The sequence below is a fragment of the Delphinus delphis genome, chromosome 6 (genome assembly GCF_949987515.2).
Source record: "Delphinus delphis chromosome 6, mDelDel1.2, whole genome shotgun sequence".
Classification (NCBI taxonomy): Eukaryota; Metazoa; Chordata; class Mammalia; order Artiodactyla; family Delphinidae; genus Delphinus; species Delphinus delphis.
This window is the reverse complement of record NC_082688.1, coordinates 70,760,200-70,783,959: the sequence shown is the minus strand read 5'-3', so window position 1 is coordinate 70,783,959 and position 23,760 is coordinate 70,760,200. Positions and strand designations below refer to the sequence as shown.

The 23,760-nt window shown below is 38.8% G+C and overlaps 1 long non-coding RNA gene across 1 annotated transcript; it reads right to left on the bottom strand.

Annotated features, from left to right (window-relative positions):
• Positions 1-1,695: 1,695 nt before the first annotated feature.
• Positions 1,696-23,068, bottom strand: LOC132426685 (uncharacterized). Its single transcript, XR_009519751.1, has 4 exons — positions 22,897-23,068; positions 18,227-18,364; positions 17,585-17,706; positions 1,696-3,616 (listed from the first exon to the last, which is right to left on the bottom strand). It is a non-coding gene; the product is annotated as an uncharacterized lncRNA (long non-coding RNA).
• Positions 23,069-23,760: the final 692 nt, after the last annotated feature.

Genomic DNA, 23,760 nt, shown 5'->3' with positions numbered 1-23,760 from the left:
CACTTATATATCTAGAAAGTATCTCAAATCCTCATGTCCTAAATTATTCTCTCTCTCTGTCTCTCTCTTCCTCTGTTTCACACACACACAGACACACACATCGCTTCTCTTACCTCCTCCTCAGTAAAAGGCATCAACCACCCATTAGTCAAGATAGAAAACTGGTAGTCACCCTTGCCTCCCCCCTCTGCCTCACCCAATTCATCAACAATTTCTACTAATATTATCTCCTGGCTTTCTCTCAAATCCAGTCACTTCCCTGTTCAAATAATGAATAACAGCCCTGTTCAAATAAGGAAACTAAAGCTGAAAGAGGTTAAGACATTTCACGATACCACACAACTAGTAGGTGGCAGAGCCAACTCGTCTGCTTCCAAAGTCCATGCTAAAAATTCGACAGTACTTTTACAGGGGGCTCTCAGAGCCAAAGATATCTTCAAGAAGCACAAATTAGACTATTCCAACTGCAGAATGGCCCAAAACCCAAGGAAAGAAGGCACAGGGGGTAATCAGCCTTCCAGGGAAGAATTTAAAGCCTCAAACAAAATCAGTCAATCAATCAAAGAACTTCTGTGTCCAGGAGGCTCTCCTGAGGCAGTTTCTACATAAAGACAATAGTGGCACTTGTGCCCAGAGTGAAGAAATAGGGGTACAGATAGATGCTGGATAGAAGGAGAATATATCACAGAATGTGACCATTGATGAGGATATGTCTTGAATGAGAATAGCCTTCTGCTTTTTTTTTTTTTTTTTTTTTGCGGTACGCGGGCCTCTCACTGTTGTGGCCTCTCCCGTTGCGGAGCACAGGCTCCGGACGTGGCCATGGCTCACGGGCCCAGCCGCTCCGTGGCATGTGGGATCCTCCCGGACTGGGGCACGAACCCGTGTCCCCTGCATCGGCAGGCGGACTCTCAACCACTGCGCCACCAGGGAAGCCCCTCTCTTTACAGTTTTGATGTCAGTGAAGTTGTCCATTAGAGAGACTGAGAAGAGATGAATGTTAGAGGAAAAAACATTAACGAATGGCAATTTTTCAGCATTCCCCAAAGATGAAGTTACCTTGAAAATTATGTAAGAATACACCATGAGGCCTATGGAAAGGTGATGTAAAGAGGTCTGTTTTTTATACTGTATCATCTTTCTAGAGCTATATCTTTATATCTTCCTGAGTGTGGCAGCCAAAATATTCTTTGCACTAGAAGCTGCATCTACCTCTATTCAGTGGTTCAGAATTTTAAATTACTTTTGGTTAAAAACATGGGCTTTGGAGTCTGGCAGAAATAGGTCCATGTCCTGAGTCTCTGCCTCTTCCCAGCTGTGTGGCCTTGGGCAGGTCTAAGATGAGGACAGTAACAGTATCCATCCCATAGTGTCACTGTGAGGTTTAAACCATCAGTGAATGTACAATGCTTATTGCAGTGCCTGTGGGTCTTAATAAGTGCTAATTATTAATAGTATTAGTAATACTATCGTTCTCATCATTATTGTTATTTTTACTATGAAACACATACACAGGGACATGTATTTGTGTATCTAATCCATAGCAGCTGGGTCTGAAAGACAAGAAAATGTGAAGACTCTTTTAGAAGATGGGAAAAATAAATTCCAATACACATGCAAACTTAAGAATACATGGCTCTTCTGGATAACTTATGAGCTAATTTCTGGAAAGGAATCAAGAGACAATCTCTGTGAAAGTAATATTTTAATTTAATATTTATTTTTATCAAGATAATTCATGTAGATTTAGAGGCAAATCTTACTACCATAAAACTTATAACAAAAAACAATAGTCACTTATTTGGGGTGGGGTAGAGGTGGACTCAAAATACTCGTTATTATATGGTGAAGGTGAGAGAAAAGGCTATATCTAGAATAACGTCTAGTTTGGAGGACACCTAAGCAACTCGGTGGATGGCAGGCCCATTAACTAAGATAGAGAAGACTGGTGGTTGAGCAGGATTTCAGCAGAGAGGGGAAGCAAAGAATCAAGAAACCTGATATTTAGCCATCAAAAGTGAAGATGTTGGGTAGACAATTTGATATACAGCTTAGAGGTCAGGGCATGGGTCATGGGGAAATTTACTGATTTGGAGATTACTGGCATGTAGATGTTAAATATTTAATATTTAAATGATAGCAACTCAGGTGAAGAAAGCTAAAAAACTGATGCTGAAGCCTTTCAACATGCAGAGCTCAGGCTGAGGAAGAGCACCCAAGAAAGGTGACTGAGAAGCAACGGCTGTTAAGACTGTCAGAGTCAGGAGGATGCTGTGACTCTGGAGTAAACAGTGGTTCAGGGCTTCCCTGGTGGCGCAGTGGTTAAGTATCCACCTGCCAATGCAGGGGACACGGGTTCAAGCCCTGGTCTGGGAAGAACCCACATGCCGCGGAGCAACTAAGCCCATGTGCCACAACTACTGAGCCTGCGCTCTAGAGCCCGCAAGCCACAACTACTGAAGCCCGCACACCTAGAGCCCGTGCTGTGCCACAAGAGAAGCCACTGCAGTGAGAAGCCCGCGCAGCACAACAAGGAGTAGCCCCCGCTCACAGCAACTTGAGAAAAGCCCACACTCAGCAACGAAGACCCAACACAGCCAAACATAAATAAATAAATAAATTTATATTTAAAAAGTGGTTCAAGGAGGAGGGCGTGGACAACTGTGTGCCTGCAGCTCAGTAATCACAGTATAAACCCAGCCGCCCTTTATTTCCCTGCTCCTACCCTCAATGGACCACCGGGCTTTTTCTATTATTGTTCTCTTGCATTAGAATGGCTCCTCACCTGCCAAAATCCTATCTATCCTTCATGACCCAGCAAGAATGCCATCACCTTGGTAATGCGTTTCCTGACTCCACTAATTAAAAATGCTCTCTTCCTCCACAATATTCCATAGCCCATTGTATACTATAACTTATTCTGCCTTGTGCTGTAACTATATATATTCTCTCTCCATCCTTCCTGTATCCCAACTGGACTATAGTCCCCCAACCCCTATAATGCAGCAGAATGCTGGGCATATACTAGGTACTCAGTAAAGATTTTTCACTGAGTCAAATCCAAAAATATAGAACTCAAACCTGGAAAAGTTTCTTCAAAGGGCAATCTCCTTTAACACTTTAGATTTCTGTTTGTCAGCATGAATATCTTCTGCACCCAAGCCCAGAAATTATTTATACATTTTCCTGACCCTCTATAGAAAAATAGTGGGGGGAATCATTCCCCAAAAGCAAAGTTTTTAAATGACATCATTAAAAAAAAAAACAAAAAAAAACTACATGACCAAAAAACAGGGTAGTGTGGGCAAAGCTCCTGTCACATGCATTGACTGCATATCTCCTGAGCTAATGGCTATTTTAGAAACCATTTAGACTAAACTTTCCCCCCAGATCTCAGGTATGAAAATAACAAGTTGCAAAAGTTCCATGGATGAAACAACATTTGTGATCCCTGAACTTCACAGTAAAAAGCTAAAAAGATTGTACTAATCCAAGCCTTGGGTTAGCAGCCAGCAATTCTTCAATCTTTTTGCTTCAAATATCATCATGTGCTTTCATCCTCTTACACTGAGGAGGAGAAGTGTGGTAGAAAGAAGTCACTGGAAAGTAGTTCTGGCTAAGAGTTGGAGGAAGAGGAGAGAGAAAAACAGGTTATCAATGGTAAATACAGTCAGAGTCAAAACTTTATAAATCAAATAGAATTTCTACAAGCTTAATGAGGGAGAATTATTTGCCAAGCTGCCATGTGCAACATGCTATAAAAACAACTGGGATTTAATGTCATGAATGTTAATTTTTATGATTTCGTTTATCCCCTCCTCTTTTTTGCACCATGTTGCAAAACAGTTCTCTTTTGAAACTAATCACTCTTTTGTGGTCAACAGCAATTTACAAATTAGACGCTCAGACTTTTGCTAAAAAATTTAGGCCTTTACACGTATTTGTAGATAGACAAATAGCCTCGTGATTAAGGTATGCATTCTTTTTAGTTGCATATGCCAGATCTACCAAATATTTGTGATCATCCAAACTGGTTGCTTTTTGTTAAAATTTCTACTTCCTGCACTTTCAGACCCACATATTCAGAGGTAGAAAACTTTCTGAGAGTGCAAGGTGATGATTCTTGCAGATGCCCAGCAGTAGACTACATAAGTGTAAATAATCAACGTAGCCCCACTTTGCTGCTACACTAAAAAGTCCAGTAACCTCTTTTTCTTAATGGTGGTGCCAGTTCCACCACATTCTGGAAGGTATTGGATCCCTTAAGTACAATGTGGAGCCATCAGAATAAAAGGGCAGCATGAGGGAAAACGACAGTGTGGGACTTTGTGGTCTATAGATTTAGTTGCTCATACAAGAACCTGAGAGGGGGAAACCCCCAAAAGATTAGTCACTTTGTTTTGTTTTGCAGAACTCAATTCAGGTTAACAAAGCATTTGCCAACAAAGGAGATGGGAGAATGGCAGTATTCACTTGCTCTGGTCTGAATAAGCAAATGTGGGATTTGTGGGCTGACTAATGTCCTGGGATAAACCAGGCATTCAGCCAAATTCTAGGAGTTTTGATGCAAAGACAGCAAGCCCACACTTTTCTTCATGGAAAGTGCTCCATGGGAGTATTGATGTCCACAAGGGCAGCCTGGGTCTTCAACTGCCTTAAAGATTCACCCAGGGCTTCCCTGGTGGCGCAGTGGTTGAGAGTCAACCTGCCGATGCAGGGGACACAGGTTTGTGCCCCGGTCTGGGAGGATCCCACATGCTGCGGGGCGGCTGGGCCCATGAGCCATGGCTGCTGAGCCTGTGCGTCCGGAGACTGTGCTCCGCAACGGGAGAGGCCACAACAGTGAGAGGCCCGTGTACCGCAAAAAAAAAAAAAATTAAAGATTCAGCCCCAGGGAATTCTCAATGTTTCTATAATTGAAAACCTAGATCAAGTGATAGAAGCAGAATTCCTTCTTCTTGGAAAGTGTTAAATATGCCATTCATCTCCTTTTAGAAATATGTTATCACTGTCCCTTTTTAAATACATTACCCTGAAAATATATTATTAGGCTGCTAAAATGTGACTCTGGTCCTATCTTTCCTTTCATTCACTCATTTCATTCACTGAGTGCCTTCTGTATGCTCCAGGCATCATGTAAGGCTCTATGGATGAAACAGTGACTGAGTCAGAGCCAGTCCAGCTCTTGGGAAGCCTCCGGGCAGCCTCTGACAATTTCAAGGGCACTGGAAGAGTATTACAATCTTATAATTTTATTTTTGGTTAGAGGAAAGTATTAAAATTTGTAGTTTTTTTAGTGGGAGAAACAGTAAGCCCCTCAATTAAGGTCTCAGCATAAGTCTGTGGGGAAGTCAGAGAGTTTCCCTTTATTTGACCCCTAGGATCCCCCACCATGCTGTGAGGACCAGAGTCATCACTTAACCCTAGGCTAAAGTAGATTTTATTACAAATGACAGCTAGTGAAATATCAAGGACTAAGTTTCACAGGTTCTTAACTAACTCAAGAAAAACTTCCCAGCAGCAGCTCATGCAATCTCCTTTAAATCTATAAAGCTGGTTTATCTACCCAGATGAGAAACATACATGGCATATGCAGGCTAAAAGCAAAATCCCTGGAATGATTCAATGTGAATATAACATAAACTAGAAGGAGAAAGTTCACTGTGATAATTGGTACAAAGGGAGCATTTTATGGGTCTCCAGAATATCTCCAACCTTCCTTGTAATGTAGGGTCTTCTTAAGTAGTATTTACCCACACTGGAGCCTTCATATTTCCCACATGAAGATGTAATCTCCATGACTTATTAACCCTCCAGAGTCCCAGGAAGAGCCTGCCAAACTGCAAATTTAGATAATTCCCTTTAAGAGGCATTATATGTAACTGCCTTTAGAAGGAAATTCGGCTACATTAGCAGAGATTTCAAGCAAGCTCTTTCACAAAAAACTGTCAAGGAGTGTTTATGAAGTCACCTGATCAGTACCAAGTTTAACATATTTAGATTAGTCTCATCAACATAACTCTTTAGGAATAAAAGTATTACAAAATCAAGATCTGGAGAAGGAGCATAACCCCTGCTTAATTACTGTGAGGAGGGAGGAGAAAGTTGAAAGAGAAAGCTATAGACAAATTGGAAAAGAGCTATTTCAGGTATAAAAAAATAAGGAAGGAAAACCTGAGCCTGGGATTGGATGATAAGCAGATAGCAGAAGCCACCACAGAAACTCTGTTTGACCAGAGGCTCAGTGCTTGCCTTGAAGGAACAAGATGAAGTGCACAGCCCACAAACCAGAGGAAGCCTGCACAGGAAGCGGAGAGGAAGATAGAGGCTTATGAACTTGGGGACAGGATGAAGCCAGTCCATGTGAGGTTCAAAAAAACCAAGTAGGCAATACGAGCATCAAAGTGTTTCCTTGTGTCATTAACTCAGGACCACAACCTGATTTCAAAACACCATGGAACCACGGATGGAAAAACTGTGTAAACTGGGGCCATTTAAAAAAATTTCTCTCCGCCGTATGCTTGTCAGAGACGATCAGAACCCTCTGAGCACTTTGCAAGGCACGCACTGGATCTCACTGTGGTGAGCGATTTGACCGGCAGTGTCACATTTCCCAGCAAAATTAGACAAGCATCTTGACTTGACAAGTAGCATGAAATAACATAAAAAGCTTCCCTAGACAGTGCCAGAGAATTAGGTGCCAAAAGCCTGAGGTGATTATTAGAAAATGGTTCCCGCCTCCAATTGTCTGACTACAGTCTCTTCATCACCAGGAAGCTGCTACAGCAGAACCCAGCCAAAGCAATCACTGCTCCCTTAGGAAGCATTCACTGTTCACCATGAGCTCACGCTAACATTCCCGCTGTTTGCAAAGTGGCTAGATGGGGATATGACAGCAATTCCTGTTGTCAGTGAAAGAGACATTGCCCAGCAGGATTTTAACTTTTAACTGGATTTCAGCCATGCTGTTTCCTTTGGTTACCTGTCAGCTGAAACTTCTTTGGTATCCAAGTTCTAGTGTATTTCATTTCTATGGTCATCAGAGCAGTACAAAGGAAGAAAAACTAGAAAGGGGTCAGGATACCCCAGTTCTGTCCCTAATCAACTGCAAGGCCTTTAGCCTGGCCAAGTTGCTTCCCTTTTCCTTTAATCATAAAATGAGATAATATAAAACCTATCTCAGAGGGTTACAGTCATAGGAGAGAACAGATGAGCAAAATGTTATAGGAGGTATATTCATATATAATACTTAAGCGGTGTGTGTATGTGTGTGTACATACAACTTTTTAAATGTTTTCCAGTTGCATAAAAGTGAGGTGTAGATCTGGCAAGTACCTGGATAAGAAAAGTGACATGGACAATTGGATATTTAAGAACAAAAATGCCTCCCTTGATTCTACAGGGAAAAGATAATTGTCTAAATTGTTCAGACCATTTTTCTTCTCCAAGTCCTAGTCATGGAATCTATACAAGACTGAATTTCATGATTGCTGGCAGACAAAATATTTTGAGGAAAAAATAACACTAGCTGTTGATTATTAAATGTTTACTATATGCTGGCCAATCTGTGAAGCACTTTACAAATATTACTTCACTTCCTCTTCATTACAATCCCATGAAATATGTATTATTTAATAACATTATACACTATGCCTAAGTTTAGGAAAGCAATTATACTCCAATAAAGATGTTAAAAAAAATACATTATGTAAAACCTTCCAACACATTATAAATTGAAATGTATTTAAACTCATAGCCCTGGATTTAAAAATCAGGAAATAAAACTGTTTCTCTTGCTGAACTCAAAAAAAAAAAAAAAAAGAAAGAAAGAAATTTATTGTTTGAACTAATATTTAAATTCAGGTCTGTCTGACTTCAAGGCCCTTGGTCTTAATCAGAGCCATTACAGCTCTGTGAAGGAAATTATGTTTCTCTTTTGCCCCAACTTTTTGCAGTTACTATTAAAAGTTGGCCTGTGTGCTCTGGCTGGTTGGAGGGGCAGTCCTTGTGTGGCCCTTTGTATAAGAGCTGACAGTTACTGGAGGCCCACATAGAGGGAGTGGTATGAGGGAAGAGTTCTAAACGGAGAGGGAAAAGGAGCTTCACGGGTAAAGGACCTGTGGGACTTACACTCAGTTCTGAAAAGCTGCATTTCTTGGGTAAATGCCACAGAGGTTTGTCTTTAGACAGAACAGGAAAGAGTCCCAGAAATACACCCACACTTACATGATCAATTAACCTGCAACAAAGGAGGCAAGACTACACAATGGGAAAAAAACAGCCTCTTTAATAAGCGGTGTTGGAAAAACTGGACAGTTACATGCAAAAGAATGAAACTGGACTACTTTCTCACAGCATACACAAAAATAAACTCAAAATGGATTAAAGACAAATGTAAGAACTGAAACCATAAAACTCCTAGGAGAAAACATAGGCAGTACACTCTTTGGCATTTGTCTTAGCAATATTTTTTTGGATATGTCTCCTCAGTCAAAAGAAACAAAAGCAAAAATAACCAAATAGTACTACATCAAACTAAAAAGCTTTTGCTCAGCAAAGGAAAGCATCAATAAAATGAAAAAGCCACCTACTGAATAGGAGAAGATATTTGCAAACAATATGTTCAATATGGGGTTAATATCCAAAATATATACATTTTTAAACTCATACAACTCAATAGCAAAAAAAAAACAACCCGATTAAAAACTGGGCGGGGAATCTAAATAAACATTTTTCCAAAAAAGACATACACATGGCCAACAGACACATGAAAATATGCTCAACATCACTAATCATCAGGGAAATGCAAATCAAAACTACTATGAGATATCACCTCACACCTGTCAGGATGGCTGTTATCAAGAAGACAAAAGATAACAAGTGTTGGTGAGGGTATGGAGAAAAGGGAACACTTGACCACTGTTGATGGGATTGTTAATTGTTGTAACTGCTATGGAAAACAGTATGGAGATTCTTCAAAAAATTAAAAATAGAACTACCATATGATGCAGCAATTTCACTTCTGGATATTTACCTAAATAAAACAAAAACACTAATTCGAAAAGATATGTGCACCTCTATGTTCATTGTAGCATTATTTACAATAGCCAAGTTATGGACGCAATATAAGTGTCCACCAATAGAAGAATGGATAAAGAAGATGTGATACACACACACACACACACACACATATATATACACCTTCATACATACATACACACACAGAGAGAGAAATATTACTCAGCCATAAAAAATGAAATCTTGTTATTTGCAACAACAAGGATGGATCTATAAGGTATTACAGTAAGAGAAATAAGTCAGAGAAAGACAAATACCCCATGATGTCAGTCATATGTGGAATCCAAAAAGCAAACAAGGCAGAGATTGGTTGAAGATGGTGGAGTAGAAGGATGTGCACTCACTCCCTCTTGCTAGAGCACTGGAATCACAACTAACTGCTGAACAATCATTGACAGAAAGACACTGGAACACACCAAAAAAAGATACCCCACACCCAAAGACAAAGGAGAAGCCACAATGAGACGGTAGGAGGGGTGCAATAACAATCAAATCAAATCCCAGAACTGCTGGGTGGGTGACTCAAAAACTGGAGAACACGTATACCACAGAAGTCCACCCACTGGAGTGAAGGTTCTGAGCCCCATGTCAGGCTTCCCAACCTGGGGGTCCAGCAAAGGGAGGAGGATTTCCTAGAGAATCACACTTTGAAGGCTAACGGGATTTGATTACAGGACTTTGACAGGACTGGGGGAAACAGAGACTCCACTCTTGGAGGGCACACACAAATTAGTGTGTGCATCGGGGCCCAGTGGAAGGGGCAGTGACCCCATAGGAGACTGAACCAGGCCTACCTGCTAGTGTTGGAGGACCTCCTGCAGAGGCAGGGGGTGGCTGTGTGTCACCATGGGGACAAGGACACTGGCAGCAGAAGTTCTGGGAAGCACCCCTTGGTGTGAGCCCTCCCAGAGTCCACCATTAGCCCCACCAAAGAGCTGGGTAGGCTCCAGTGCTGGGTCACCTCAGGCCAAACAACCAACATGGAGGGAACCTAGCCCCACCCATCAGCAGACAAGCGGATTAAAGTTTTACTGAGCTCTGCCCACCAGAGCAACATCCAGCTCTACCCACCACCAGTCCCTCCCATCAGGAAGCTTGCACAAGCTTCTTAGATAGCCTCATCCACCAGAGGGCAGACAGCAGAAACAAGGAGAACTACAATACTGCAGGCTATGGAAGGAAAACTACATTCACAGAAAGATAGACAAAATGAAAAGGCAGAGGACTATGTACCAGATGAAGGGACAAGATAAAACCCCAGGAAAACAACTAAATGAAGTGGAGATAGGCAACCTTCCAGAAAAAGAATTCAGAATAATGATAGTGAAGATGATCCAGGACCTTGGAAAAAGAATGGAGGCAAAGATTGAGAAGATGCAAGAAGTGTTTAACAAAGACCTAGAAGAATTAAAGAACAAACACATAGAAGAATTAAAGAACAAACAAACAGAGATGAACAATACAATAACTGAAATGAAAAATACACTGGAAGGAATCAATAGCAGAATAGCTGATGCAGAAGAATGGATAAGTGACCTGGAAGACAGAATGGTGGAATTCACTGCTGTGGAACAGAATAAAGAAAAAAGAATGAAAAGAAATGAAGACAGCCTAAGAGACCTCTGGGACAATATTAAACACAACAGCATTCACATTATAGGGGTCCCAGAAAGAGAAGAGAGAGAGAAAGGACCTGAGAAAATATTTGAATAGATTATGGTCAGAAACTTCCTTAACATGGGAAAGGAAATAGCCACCCATGTCCAGGAAGCGCAGAGAGTCCCAGGCAGGATAAACCCAAGGAGAAGCACGCCAAGGCACATAGTAATCAAACTGACAAAAATTAAAGACAAAGAAAAATTATTGAAAGCAACAAGGGAAAAATGACAAATAACATACAAGGGAACTCCCATAAGGTTAACAGCTGATTTCCCAGCGGAAACTCTACAAGCCAGAAGGGAGTGGCACAATATATTTAAAGTAATGAAAGGGAAGAACCTACAACCAAGATTACTCTACCCAGCAAGAATCTCATTCAGATTCGACAGAGAAATCAAAAGCTTTACAGACAAGCAAAAGCTAAGAGAATTCAGCACCACCAAACCAGCTCTACAACAAATGCTAAAGGAACTTCTCTAAGTGGGAAACACAAGAGAAGAAAAGGACCTACAAAAACAAACCCATAACGATTAAGAAAGTGGTAATAGGAACAGGCATATCAATAATTACCTTAAACATGAATGGATTAAATGCTCCAACCAAAAGACACAGGCTCGCTGAATGGATACAAAAACTAGACCAATCTATATGCTGTCTCCAAGAGATCCACTTCAGACCTAAGGACACATACAGACTGAAAGTGAGGGGATGGAAAAAGAGATTCCATGCAAATGGAAATCAAAAGAAAGCTTGACTGGCCATACTCATATCAGATAAAATAGACTTTAAAATAAAGAATGTTACAAGAGACAAGGAAGGACACTACATAATGAGCAAGTGATCAATCCAAGAAGAAGATACAACAATTATAAATATATACGCACCCAACATAGGACCACCTCAATCGACAGTAACACAATAATAGTGGGGGACTTTAACACCTCACTTACACCAATGGACATGTCATGCAGACAGAAAATTAATAAGGAAACACAAGCTTTAAATGACACAATAGAACAGATAGATTTAATTGATATTTATAGGACATTCCATCCAAAACCAGCAGATTACACTTTCTTCTCAAGTGCACACAGAACATTCTCCAGGATAGATCACATCTTGGGTCACAAATCAAGCCTCAGTAAATTTAAGAAAATTGAAATGATATCAAGCAACTTTTCCGACAACGCTGTGAGATTAGAAATCAATTACAGGGATAAAAACATAAAAAACACAAACCTATGGAGGCTAAACAACACGTTTCTAAATAACAAAGAGATCACTGAAGAAATCAAAGAAGAAATCAGAAAATACCTAGAGACAAATTACAACAAAAACATGATGATCCAAAACCTATGGGATGCAGCAAAAGCAGCTTTAGAGGGAAGTTTATAGCAATACAAACCTAACTCAAGAAACAAGAAAAATCTCAAATAAACAATCTAACCTTACACCTAAAGGAACTACAGAAAGAAGAACAAAAAAACCCAAAGTTAGTAGAAGGAAAGAAACCATAAAGAGCAGAAATAAATGAAATAGAAACAAAGAAAACAATAGCAAAGATCACTAAAACTAAAAGCTGATTCTTTGAGAAGATAAACAACATGGATGAACCTTTAGCCAGACTCATCAAGAAAAAGAGGGAGAGGACTCAAATCAATAAAATTAGAAATGAAAAAGGAGAAGTTAACAATGGACACCGCAGAAATACAAAGCATTGTAAGAAACTACTACAAGCAACTCTATGCCAATAAAATGGACAACCTGGAAGAAATGGACAAATTCTTAGAAAAGCACAACCTTCCGAGACTGAACCAGGAAGAAATAGAAAATATGAAGAGACCAGTCACAAGTAATTATATTGAAACTGTGATTAAAAATCCTCCAGCAGGGTTTCCCTGGTGGCACAGTGGTTGAGAGTCCGCCTGCTGATGCAGGGGTCGCAGGTTTGTGCCCCGGTCCAGGAAGATCCCACATGCCGTGGAGCGACTGGGCCCATCAGCCATGGCCGCTGAGCCTGCACGTCTGGAGCCTGTGCTTTGCTACGGGAGAGGCCACAACAGTGAGAGGCCCACGTACCACAAAAAAAAAAAAAAAAAAAATCTTGCAGCAAACAAAAGTCCAGGACCAGATGGCTTCACAGGTGAATTCTATAAAACATTTAGAGAAGAGCTAACACCCATCCTTCTCAAACTCTTCCAAAAAATAGCAGAGGAAGGAACACTCCCAAACTCATTCTATGAGGCCACCATCACCCTGATAACAAAACTAGACAAAGATACTACAAAAAAATGTATTTTTGTAGTATCAATATCAAATATCACTGATGAATATAGATGCAAAAATCCTCAACAAAGTACTAGCAAACAGAATCCAACAACACATTAAAAGGATCAAACACCATGATCAAGTGGGATTTATCCCAGGGATGCAAGGATTCTTCAATATATGCAAATCAGTCAATGTGATACACCATATTAACAAATTGAAGAATAAAAACCATATGATCATCTCAATAGATGCAGAAAAAGCTTTTGACAAAATTCAACACCCATTTATGATAAAAAAAAAACTCTCCAGAAAGTGGGCATAGAAGGAACCTACCTCAACATAATAAAGGCCATATACAACAAACGCACAGCAAACATCATTCTCAGTGGTAAAAAACTGAAAGCATTTCCTCTAAGATCAGGAGCAAGACAAGGATGTCCACTCTCACCACTATTATTCAACATTGTTTGGAAGTCCTAGCCACGGCATTCAGAGAAGAAAAAGAAATAAAAGGAATACAAATTGGAAAACAAGAAGTAAAGCTGTCACTGTTTGCAGATGACATGATACTATACATAGAGAATCCTAAAGGTGCCACCAGAAAACTACTACAGCTAATCAATGAATTTGGTAAAGTAGCAGGATACAAAATTAATGCTCAGAAATTTCTTGCATTCCTATACACTAATGCTGAAAAATCTGAAAGAGAAATTAAGGAAACACTCCCATTTACCATTGAAACAAAGAGAATAAAATACCTAGGAATAAACCTACCTAAGGAGATAAAAGACCTGTACTCAGAAAACTATAAGACACTGATGAAAGAAATTAAAGATGACACAAACAGATGGAGAGATATACCATGTTCTTGGATTGGAAGAATCAGTATTGTGAAAATGACTATACTACCCAAAGCAATCTACAGATTCAATGCAATCCCTATCAAATTACCAGTGGCATTTTTTACAGAACTAGAACAAAAAATCTTAAAATTTGTATGGAGACACAGAAGACCCCGAATAGCCAAAGCATTCTTGAAGGGGAAAAAGGGAGCTGGAGGAATCAGACTCCCTGACTTCAGACTATACTACAAAGCTACAGTAATCAAGACAATATGGTACTGGCACAAAAACATAAATATAGATCAATGGAACAGGATAGAAAGCCCAAAGATAAACCCATGCACCTATGGTCAACTTATCTATGACAAATGAGGCAAGGATATACAATGGAGAAAAGACAGTCTCTTCAATAAGTGGTGCTGGGGAAAGTGGACAGCTATATGTAAAAGAATGAAATTAGAACACTCCCTAGCACCATACACAAAAATAAACTCAAAATGGATTCGAGACCTAAATGTAAGACCGGACACTATAAAACTCTTAGAGGAAAACATGGGAAGAATACTCTTTGACATAAATCACAGCAAGATCTTTTTTGATCCACCTCCTAGAGTAATGGAAATAAAAACAAAAATAAACAAAATGGACCTAATGAAACTTAAAAAGTTTTGCAAAGCAAAGGAAACTACAAACAAGATGAAAAGACAGCCCTCAGAATGGGAGAAAATATTTGCAAACGAATCAACGGACAAAGGATTAATCTCCAAAATATATAAACAGCTCAATATTAAAAAAACAAACCCAATCAAAAAATGGGCAGAAGACCTAAATAGACATTTCTCCAAAGACGACATACAGATGGCCAAGAAGTACATGAAAAGCTTCTCAACATCACTAATTATTAGAGAAATGCAAATCAAAACTACAATGAGGTATCACCTCACACCAGTTAGAATGGGCATCATCAGAAAATCTACAAACAACAAATGCTGGAGAGGGTGTGGTGAAAAGGGAACCCTCTTGCACTGTTGGTGGGAGTGTAAATTGATACAGCCACTATGGAGAACAGTATGGAGGTTCCTTAAAAAACTAAAAATAAAATTACCATATGACCCAGAAATCCCACTACTGGGCACATACCCTGAGAAAACCACAATTCAAGAAGAGTCATGTACCACAATGTTCAATGCAACACTATTTACAATAGCCAGGTCATGGAAGCAACCTAAATGCCCATCAACAGACGAATGGATAAAGAAGATGTTGTACATATATACAATGGAATATTACTCAGCCGTAAAAAGGAATGAAATTGGGTCATTTGTAGAGATGTGGTGGGATCTAGAGACTGTGATACAGAGTGAAGTAAGTCAGAAAGAGAAAAACAAATATCGTATATTAACGCATATATGTGGAACCTAGAAAAATGGTACAGATGGACCAGTTTGCAGGGCAGAAATAGAGACACAGATGTAGAGAACAAACATATGGACACCAAGGGGGGAAAGTGGTGGGGGGGTGGTAGTGGTAGGATGAATTGGGAGACTGGGATTGACATATATACACTAATATGTATAAAATAGTTAACTAAGAAGTACGTGCTGTATAAAAAATAAATAAAATTCAAAAACAGAACCAAAAACGATAAAACAAACAAGCAAAATGAAAACAGACTCATAGATACAGAGAACAAACTGATGGTTGCCAGGGAGGGGGGAGGGGTTGGGCAAAATAGGCATAGGCAAAGAGGCTTAAGAGGTACAAATTTTGACATACATAAGCAGGGATGTAATATACAGCATAGGGAATATTGTCAGTAATACTATGATAACTTCGTATGGGGACAGTTGGTTACTAGACATTATGCTGATTACTTCATAATGTATGTAAATGTTACATCACTATGTTGTACACCTGAAACTAACATATTGTGCATCATCTATATTTCAATATATAAACAAATATATTTTAAAAGAGCAGGAAGGAACTTTTCCTATATTCTCTGGTCAGTCTCATTTAGACCCAAATTGTTCTTCAGATGTGGCAATGAGCTGTTCAGGAATTTTATTCAATTAGGATTAATTCAATTAGGATGTCTAAAAGGTTTTTGTGTCCTATCTCCCACCAGTTACCTCAGACCATTTCTTTGGAGTTAAATACATTCCAAATAGGTATCCCAATTTTATCCTCAAAAGCAGTACTGACTCAGGAAAGGTTTCTAATATCCTTCACAGTAATGCTTGAACCCTAGAAGAACCACATAGCATATTAGCCTAGTTATTAGATTTTATTTTAAAATTCCAACTGGGGAAGATTTGAACAATAGGAATTCAGAATTGAGGGTAGTAATAGTTGGATAGCTGATATTTACTGAGCCCTTATAGAATGGAAAACATAGTGCCACACCTCTTATACAAATTATTTCATTTGAATCTTGCAATATCCCTATGAGGTAAACACTGTTATGATTTTCATTTTCAAATAAGACTAGATTTGTAATTAATATTTCTTCAGGTCAAATGGCCACCAAGTACCTCTCTGGTGGCACAGTGGTTAAAAATCCACCTGCCAATGCAGGGGACACAGGTTCGATCCCTGGTCCGGGAAGATCCCACATGCCACAGAGCAACTAAGCCCATGTGCCACAACTACTGAACCTGCTCTCTAGAGCCCATGAGCCACAACTACTGAGCCCACGTGCTGCAACTACTGAAGCTGGCGCACCTAGAGCCCGTGCTTCACAACAAGAGAAGCCACCGCAATGAGAAGCCCGTGCACTGCAAGGGGAATAGTAACCCCCGCTCCCCGCAACTAGAGAAAGCCGTGCCCAGCAACAAAGACCCAACGCAGCCAGAAAAAAAAGTGGCCACCAAAATGACAAAGGGGTAGAGTTAGGGCAAGAGTAATAGAACATTTTAATATATCCCCCTCCAACCCCCTCACTTCTCCAATGTTCTCTCAAATATCTTATTCCATCAACCAAGGTGGTTCAAAATTCATTTATTTGTCCTACTGCTTCCCTGACAGGGATTGGTTACTAGATATATCCCCAAAAATTATCTAGAAAAAAAAAAAACACAGTAAAACCTTAAAAGAGGCAATTAAAGACATTTAACTCTTTAAAGGACCCAAGAATGAAATATGCCTCCAAGAAAAGAATATATGCAAATTACGAAATTGTGAAAGCTAAAAATCCAACAGAGAACCTAACTGCCAGGCTAGCCCCATGAACAGACTCTTCCATGTAATTCAGTGGAAATGATTCCACTGGAGTTATGCAAAAGAGAAGGAGAAAGAGAGATTTGCTAAGAAATGTAGGATCAATTAGGCCAATATAAAGAAGAGCTTTGGTTGATATGCACCCTTTGGCCAGCTCCCTCCCTCCAAGAGAAGGCCACAGCTGAGAGATTTCTTACAGAGGCACGTGACTACCTGGGGCAACGGAGTTAGTACAAAAACACATTTATAAGATGGCAGTGACAAGCTAGCTGATGATGAAATCCAGCTCTAAAATATACCCAATGACTTACATCACCCTTGGAGTTTCCAACAATATTTTCTCACAGTGTCTAACCACAGAAAAGCTGTATCTCAAAATCTCCTTAAAGGGAGAATACTTAGGAAGCAGTTACATAGTAGATCCTTTTTCTATTTTTGTTGTTGTTGCTGTCTCATCATTAGCTATGTTTTACAATATATCTTCTTTAATGGAGACACAATGTTCTTCAACTCACCAGTTCTTAGAAGTATGGAGTTGCAACAGTGGTGAAGGTGTATCTTTTCAGTGCTCAAGTCAGAGGTAAAATAAGTTCTTCTTTCTCACTGCTCCACCAGCATCCAGACTTCCCCTATAAAACTTGTGAGGATGAAACACTTATACCAGCATATAAATGAATGCAAAGAATCAGTTGCATTTATACATAGTTGCAGCAACAATATACATATACAAAACTCTAGGGCTTGTGAAAAACTGCTGGTACAGAAAAAAAATAAGATAAAGAAAACAAAAGGGAGAAGAGGGGATAGAAAAAGAGGGAGGGAAGGGGAGGGGAGGAGAGAGGGAAGGGAGAGGAGAAGAGAGGAGAGGAGAGGAGAGGAGAAGGAAAGAGAAAGGAAGAGCTCTTGGGCAAATACAAGAGGTGAAAAGACTTCATTTGTTTTATGCCTCTTAGTGTCATGAGTTTATCTGTATTACATGCATTATATCTGTATTATAACTCTGGAGGTAATTTGGATCACCCTCATTTTTCAGAAAGAGAAATCGGTGCTTAAAGAAGTAAAGTAGGCTATGCTACTAAAAAGCATCAACCCCAGGATTTGATCCTAGGTCTCCATGATTTTAAAACTACCCATTCTCTTTCATTTTATCTCATTACCTTTCATCCCAAGAGAATGCTCCTTTGATGCACACTTTCAATTCTGTAAGTGCAGATAACACATATCCAGTGGCAAGAAGACGGAAGTCTTTTCATTGATTCAGAATGAGGTTATTCTTCTTCTCATCAAAAGAGAGACTGGATGTAGGAGAAAGAGGAGGCAAATATTCATCCTGTGATTTGCCTATGACCTAAACACAGATGATATTTCCTGGTCACTCTTCCTAGGCCCCTTTATCACCTGGACAGTGTGTAGAGTAGAGAAATATATTGAATATGGTATACCTCTACTCAATAACTAGAATACAATAGTTCCGTCTTCCAATTTTAGCAAATTTAGCAAATAAATCTGTGCTCCAAATCCTCTTGCCTTTTCCCTCTCTTGAAGCAACTGTCTATACAGTCAAGTCTTTATGACAACCTTAGCAGTTCCTTGAGAGGGTAGGCAGACAGTCCAGTGGTTAAGTCCATGGGATTTGGCATCATATCTAGGTTTAAATTCAGGCTCCATCATGGATGTGGCCCTGGGGCAAATTATTTTACTTCTCTGATCTTTCTGTGGTTTCTCGATCTCTAAAATGGGGATAATAACATCTCATGTAGTTGCTATTAAATTTTTTTTAAATGATATGCATAATGTTCCTAGCACAGTGCCTAAGACATAGAGAGTCAACACATTTTTCTTGAATTATTGCTCTGATCTAGCTCAATAAGCTGTCGAGGAGACAAATTACAGTACTTTGAGTTAGCTTTGAGGTCTAGGGAATTATTCTGATGGCTTCCATTTGCTACAGTGAAGTTTATCTGGAGGAAAAGAAGCTGTTCAAAAAGCTTTCTCAAGAGACCTGAGCTATTCAGGTTGTCCCAATTTTTTTCCTATGTTCTATGTCTAGTGCAAACAAAATTGCAACCTATTAAGTATTTAGTATTTAATATAGCCGATAAATTCATTTTAGGTCCGGTTTGTGATATTGCAGTATGGTATTGTATTATTATATACGTATAATATTGTTTAATGAATGTGCATGGTGATTGATGAGGATTTTAAAGAGCTTTAACCACAATTTTGAGCAATTTACGTCAGAGTAGAATTTTATAGTGTCATATCTTCACCTTTACAGCATATTGCTCGGTCTATATGGTTTATTTAACAAGATCTCGGTGAAGAATACAGCCTCCAAGGATAACATTAGACTTTAAATGATCTGTTTTTGACCTGCATTGTAGGAAAGAGCAGGGACAGCCTGTGTATTTTACTACTTCCTCCATCAAAACCACAACTACTGCCAGTACCCAACAATTACTGCTCCTCCAACCTATTCTACTTCTTAAGCATTGATGTTTGGAAAAAGATTGACTAATTTAATGAAGCTAAGTTATTTGTATGTTTGCTGAGATAGTACTGTGAATTACCATAAAAACCTGTGCCAAAAGCAAGATATAGACGTTGTAGTGGTGATCGGAGGGTTCAAAGTCCATTTCTGACACTAATTAACAGTGTGAAGTTGAATAAATTAACCTGTCCAAGCCTCAATTTCTACATCTACAAAATCTAGACAGATTCAAAACAGTGGTTATTCCACTAGATTAGACTAGATATTTTGATTAGATAGTGTTAAGTGTTCCATATACAGTAAACACTCAACAGGTAGTAGCTACTCTATGCTAGAATACAAACAATTCATTTTCAAATTATAATTCTACCCCTATTTACCTTTTCCCTTTTTGAAAAATCTACATATTTTTCCTTTCCACTCTTTATCCTACAGTATTATTTGTGTTTGTAAAACCTCCTTAAATCCTTTGTGGAGGGAGACTAGGTATTAAGAAAAATGCATACACACAAGTAACTCAGTAACATTTTTATCTTTCTTCAGAGAAAAACTTTATAAACTGAGTATTGATCTTGTGATTTCAAGATCTTGTGATTTTTTTTGCACAGTGGCAGATCATTTGGTGCTTTCTAACTTGAATACAAAGTGGTGTTCTCAGGAGAGGGTCAGGAGGGTTGTGTGAGGACCCTAATGAAGAATACTCAGGCATCTTTGCCTTCAGACCTCTTTTCCCAGCCAAGATGGAAAATGTGAGTTAAACACTTCCACTCTAACTGACTCATTTGGCAGAAAAATATGTCCAAGTGCCAAGAGGAATAGAAAACAAAAACAAAAACAGAAACTCGTGGGGAAAAAGGCACGGGAAGAAGGAGGAGATCGGAGAAGCGTGTTATATTCCATCAAACTATTAAAAATTTTTTTTGAGGATTAAAAAGGAAGATGCATTGACCTTCACAGGTGAAAGCAGAGCTCTGGAAATACAACACTTCTTAAAGTACATTTCACACCAAAGTATCTCTCAAATACACTGTCTTTAACCCTTTTATGGGGAAGATAAATAATGGAATGAGGTTTAAGTATCTAGAAAGTTTATGTCAAAGAAGAATTAAAAGACAGGTTTATGGAGTATATTATCCCATTTAGTCAAAAAACAATTATTTAGCACCAGCTAAGTACAAGGCATTCTGCTGAAAATGCAGGTGAGAAACAAACAAGGCATGGTTTGTGCTGGGAATTTACCATATATTAGAAGCAAAATTCAGATATGCAAATAAAAACATGTGCATGTCATAAACTTTAGGATGGAAATACCAATTATGCAAACACAGGGAAATATTTTCTAATTATTGCCAGGTTTGGACTTTTTTTCCTCTGTAAAGCGAGGGAGTTGTCTTAGGCTCCTCAGGGCTCTTCCAGCTTTAATAATTTGTGACAATATGTTTATAAAAATATTTATTTCACTACTTTTTAGCAGAGAGCTAGAAGAATTTTGCCTTTCATAAATTAGGCACTTGTACCAGAGAATGCAGAGGCTTTTGAACAAATGCCTTGTTTCAGTAGGACAAAGATATTCTCACTGATTAGAAACTGGAGAAACAAAAAACAATTAGCCAAAAAAAGTATTTTAATCTGATTTCTTCCACTTAATCCTGCATTCTTAGAATGGGTTTAATTGACACTAACATCCTTTTTCTGAGATTAGTATTCTGTTTGACTAACAGCAAATATATTTGATAAAAAGTGTTTTAATCTGCCACCATCACACTCCAATTTTTGTAAAATAATCAGGTATGAAATCTCAGCTAACTAAAGAATAAATACGAAAATATTATGGCATGTATTAGTTACAGCTGCTCTGTGCAAAATGAAGTTTCACTTCCACTGTTCCCTCTTTCCTGCCCTTTTGCTTCACATTGTGATAGGCATGCCTGTGAGAGTTGCAGAGATTAAATAAGATAAAATTAAATGACACATGTAAAGCCTTTAATAAATAATAGCTCTTGTTACCGTTGCTACGGTTATTATCATTATTTATTCATTTTATTTTTTTCTGCCATTCCTCACTTTCAAAGGTAACTCCTACATATAGAGCTTCCCAAAGTATGATATGTGTAGTACTAAGAGCACTTGAGAAGACTTGGGGGTGCACACAGACACACACAAAAATATTTAATTTAGAAGTCATATATTTATATTAAAGTATATTTGAAAATTTTACAGCTATCACATTAACCTAGTGTTTTAACAAATATTATTAAATAAATGTAATTAAGTTAAAAATAGTAGTATATTTACAGAAGCACAATAGTACAGGTGGTATGTGAATATAGCAAAAATTATGAAGATGGTACAGCAACAACTGAAGTTTGGGAAACAAATAAAGCATAAACAACCGCTTTCACAATCTAACAAGTAGGGAAGGAGTGCCACATTTTGAAAGAGGCAAATCTCTCCCCTACTACATTACAAATCTGTTAAGGGAAAATTCAGTCTCCATCTGGGTCAGTATGTTAACATGTGCTCAACAACTGAAAGCTACCTAAATTTAAAGGTAATTAAAACTGTGTGTGTGTGTGTGTGTGTGTGTGTGTGTGTGTGTGTGTGTGTGTGTGTGTGTGTGTGTGTGTGTGTGTGTGTGTCTTTAATCAGAACATTCCCCTTATTCAGAGAGCTCTTACTGGAGAAAAATATCTTACAAAGGCAGCAAATATGGACAAGGCTTAAACTGTAATTCATACCTTATTCAACACCAACAATTTCTTACTATTGAGAAAAACGTGTGAATATGAGACAATCTTTACCAATGTTTAAAATGCATGGATTAAAAAACTTTTAGATTTCAAATATATTTGGAGAAACTTTTAACCACTCACTCTTCACAACATTGGAAGAGTCTAAGCACATAGTAGCATTCAATACTGCTTTGTTAAATGAATGATTAATGTGGATATTATACCGACAAATAACCTAAAGCTTCACAATCGTATAAAGTACAGACCTGATAGCCCTTTACAATTGGTTGGGGAGGGAGCTAAAAATTAAAAGAAACAGATGGGATTAAAATTCCTATATAAACAATGTTATAATAGTGTTACAATGACAGCCTATTAATAGAAATGTCATAAAAACTCATTGTAAATAGATTTTCAAAGCATGTACATATTTCATAAACAAGGCAACACATTACCTAGTCATAAATATTATAAATTTAATTGATTAGGAGGGTTTAAGAACATCATTTAGCATCAATCATTCTTGTACAATTACGTAACGAAAGAGACTTCAGAGACTCTTGCTGAAGCATAAGAGCTTTTTGAGAAGTAAGTTCAGTCATACCTGCTTTTCTTTCTTTAACGTGATAAGGCCAAGGTGAACATTATGGTAGAATATTTTAATCTTACTACTGGGTCTGAGTACTTGTGAGACAACATGCTGAAGACACTCAAAGACAATGTGGATTGAGACCCCTGAGAGTGGTGCTTCCAGCAGAGCTGCAGTGGTGGCCTTCTCCGAGACAAAGTTGGCGGGTATGGCAGGGAGGGTGGGGTTTACTCTGGACTCACAGTGAAACAGATGAACAAGTCTTCACACGTCCGTGAATTTTATATGTTCAAATCTATAGATACTCTTCCATGCCATACCTTTCCAAAGAGCATTTGTGCACTTTCTGTTTTTTAAGAGACTTGGATTATTGAGCTCTGCGAATGGTAATATTTTTCACTGTGTACTATAATTATTCATCATAGATCCTCAAAGGCAGGAAATGTCTGGTTCACTATTATATTTCTAAAGCCTAGGTCAGTGCCTGATACATTATAGGTATTAAGTAAATATTTGTTGAATGAATGAATGCATGAGTTTGGAAATGAATGCTTCAGTCCCTAGAGAGTTGGCAGAAGAAAGCATTTGGGAGAGGGAATAGGAAAGAGAGTTTCTGAAATCCAAAGTCAGGCCATTTATTTCAGTTCCTCTTCCACCCACCAGGCCTAGCAATGAGAGAGCCAAGCAGTGATCTCACCCGTAGAACCTGCTGGGCTAGTCCAGTCAGCAAGTGAGGTGAGTCCAACCACTCATCAAACATAGTAAACTTGGCTAATAGATTCCCAGTACCGTGTGACTGCTCTCTCCATCCAAATATGCCCTGCTAAGCTAGATCTAATTATCCACCATGGAATTTGGCCAGTTACACTGAGATTATGG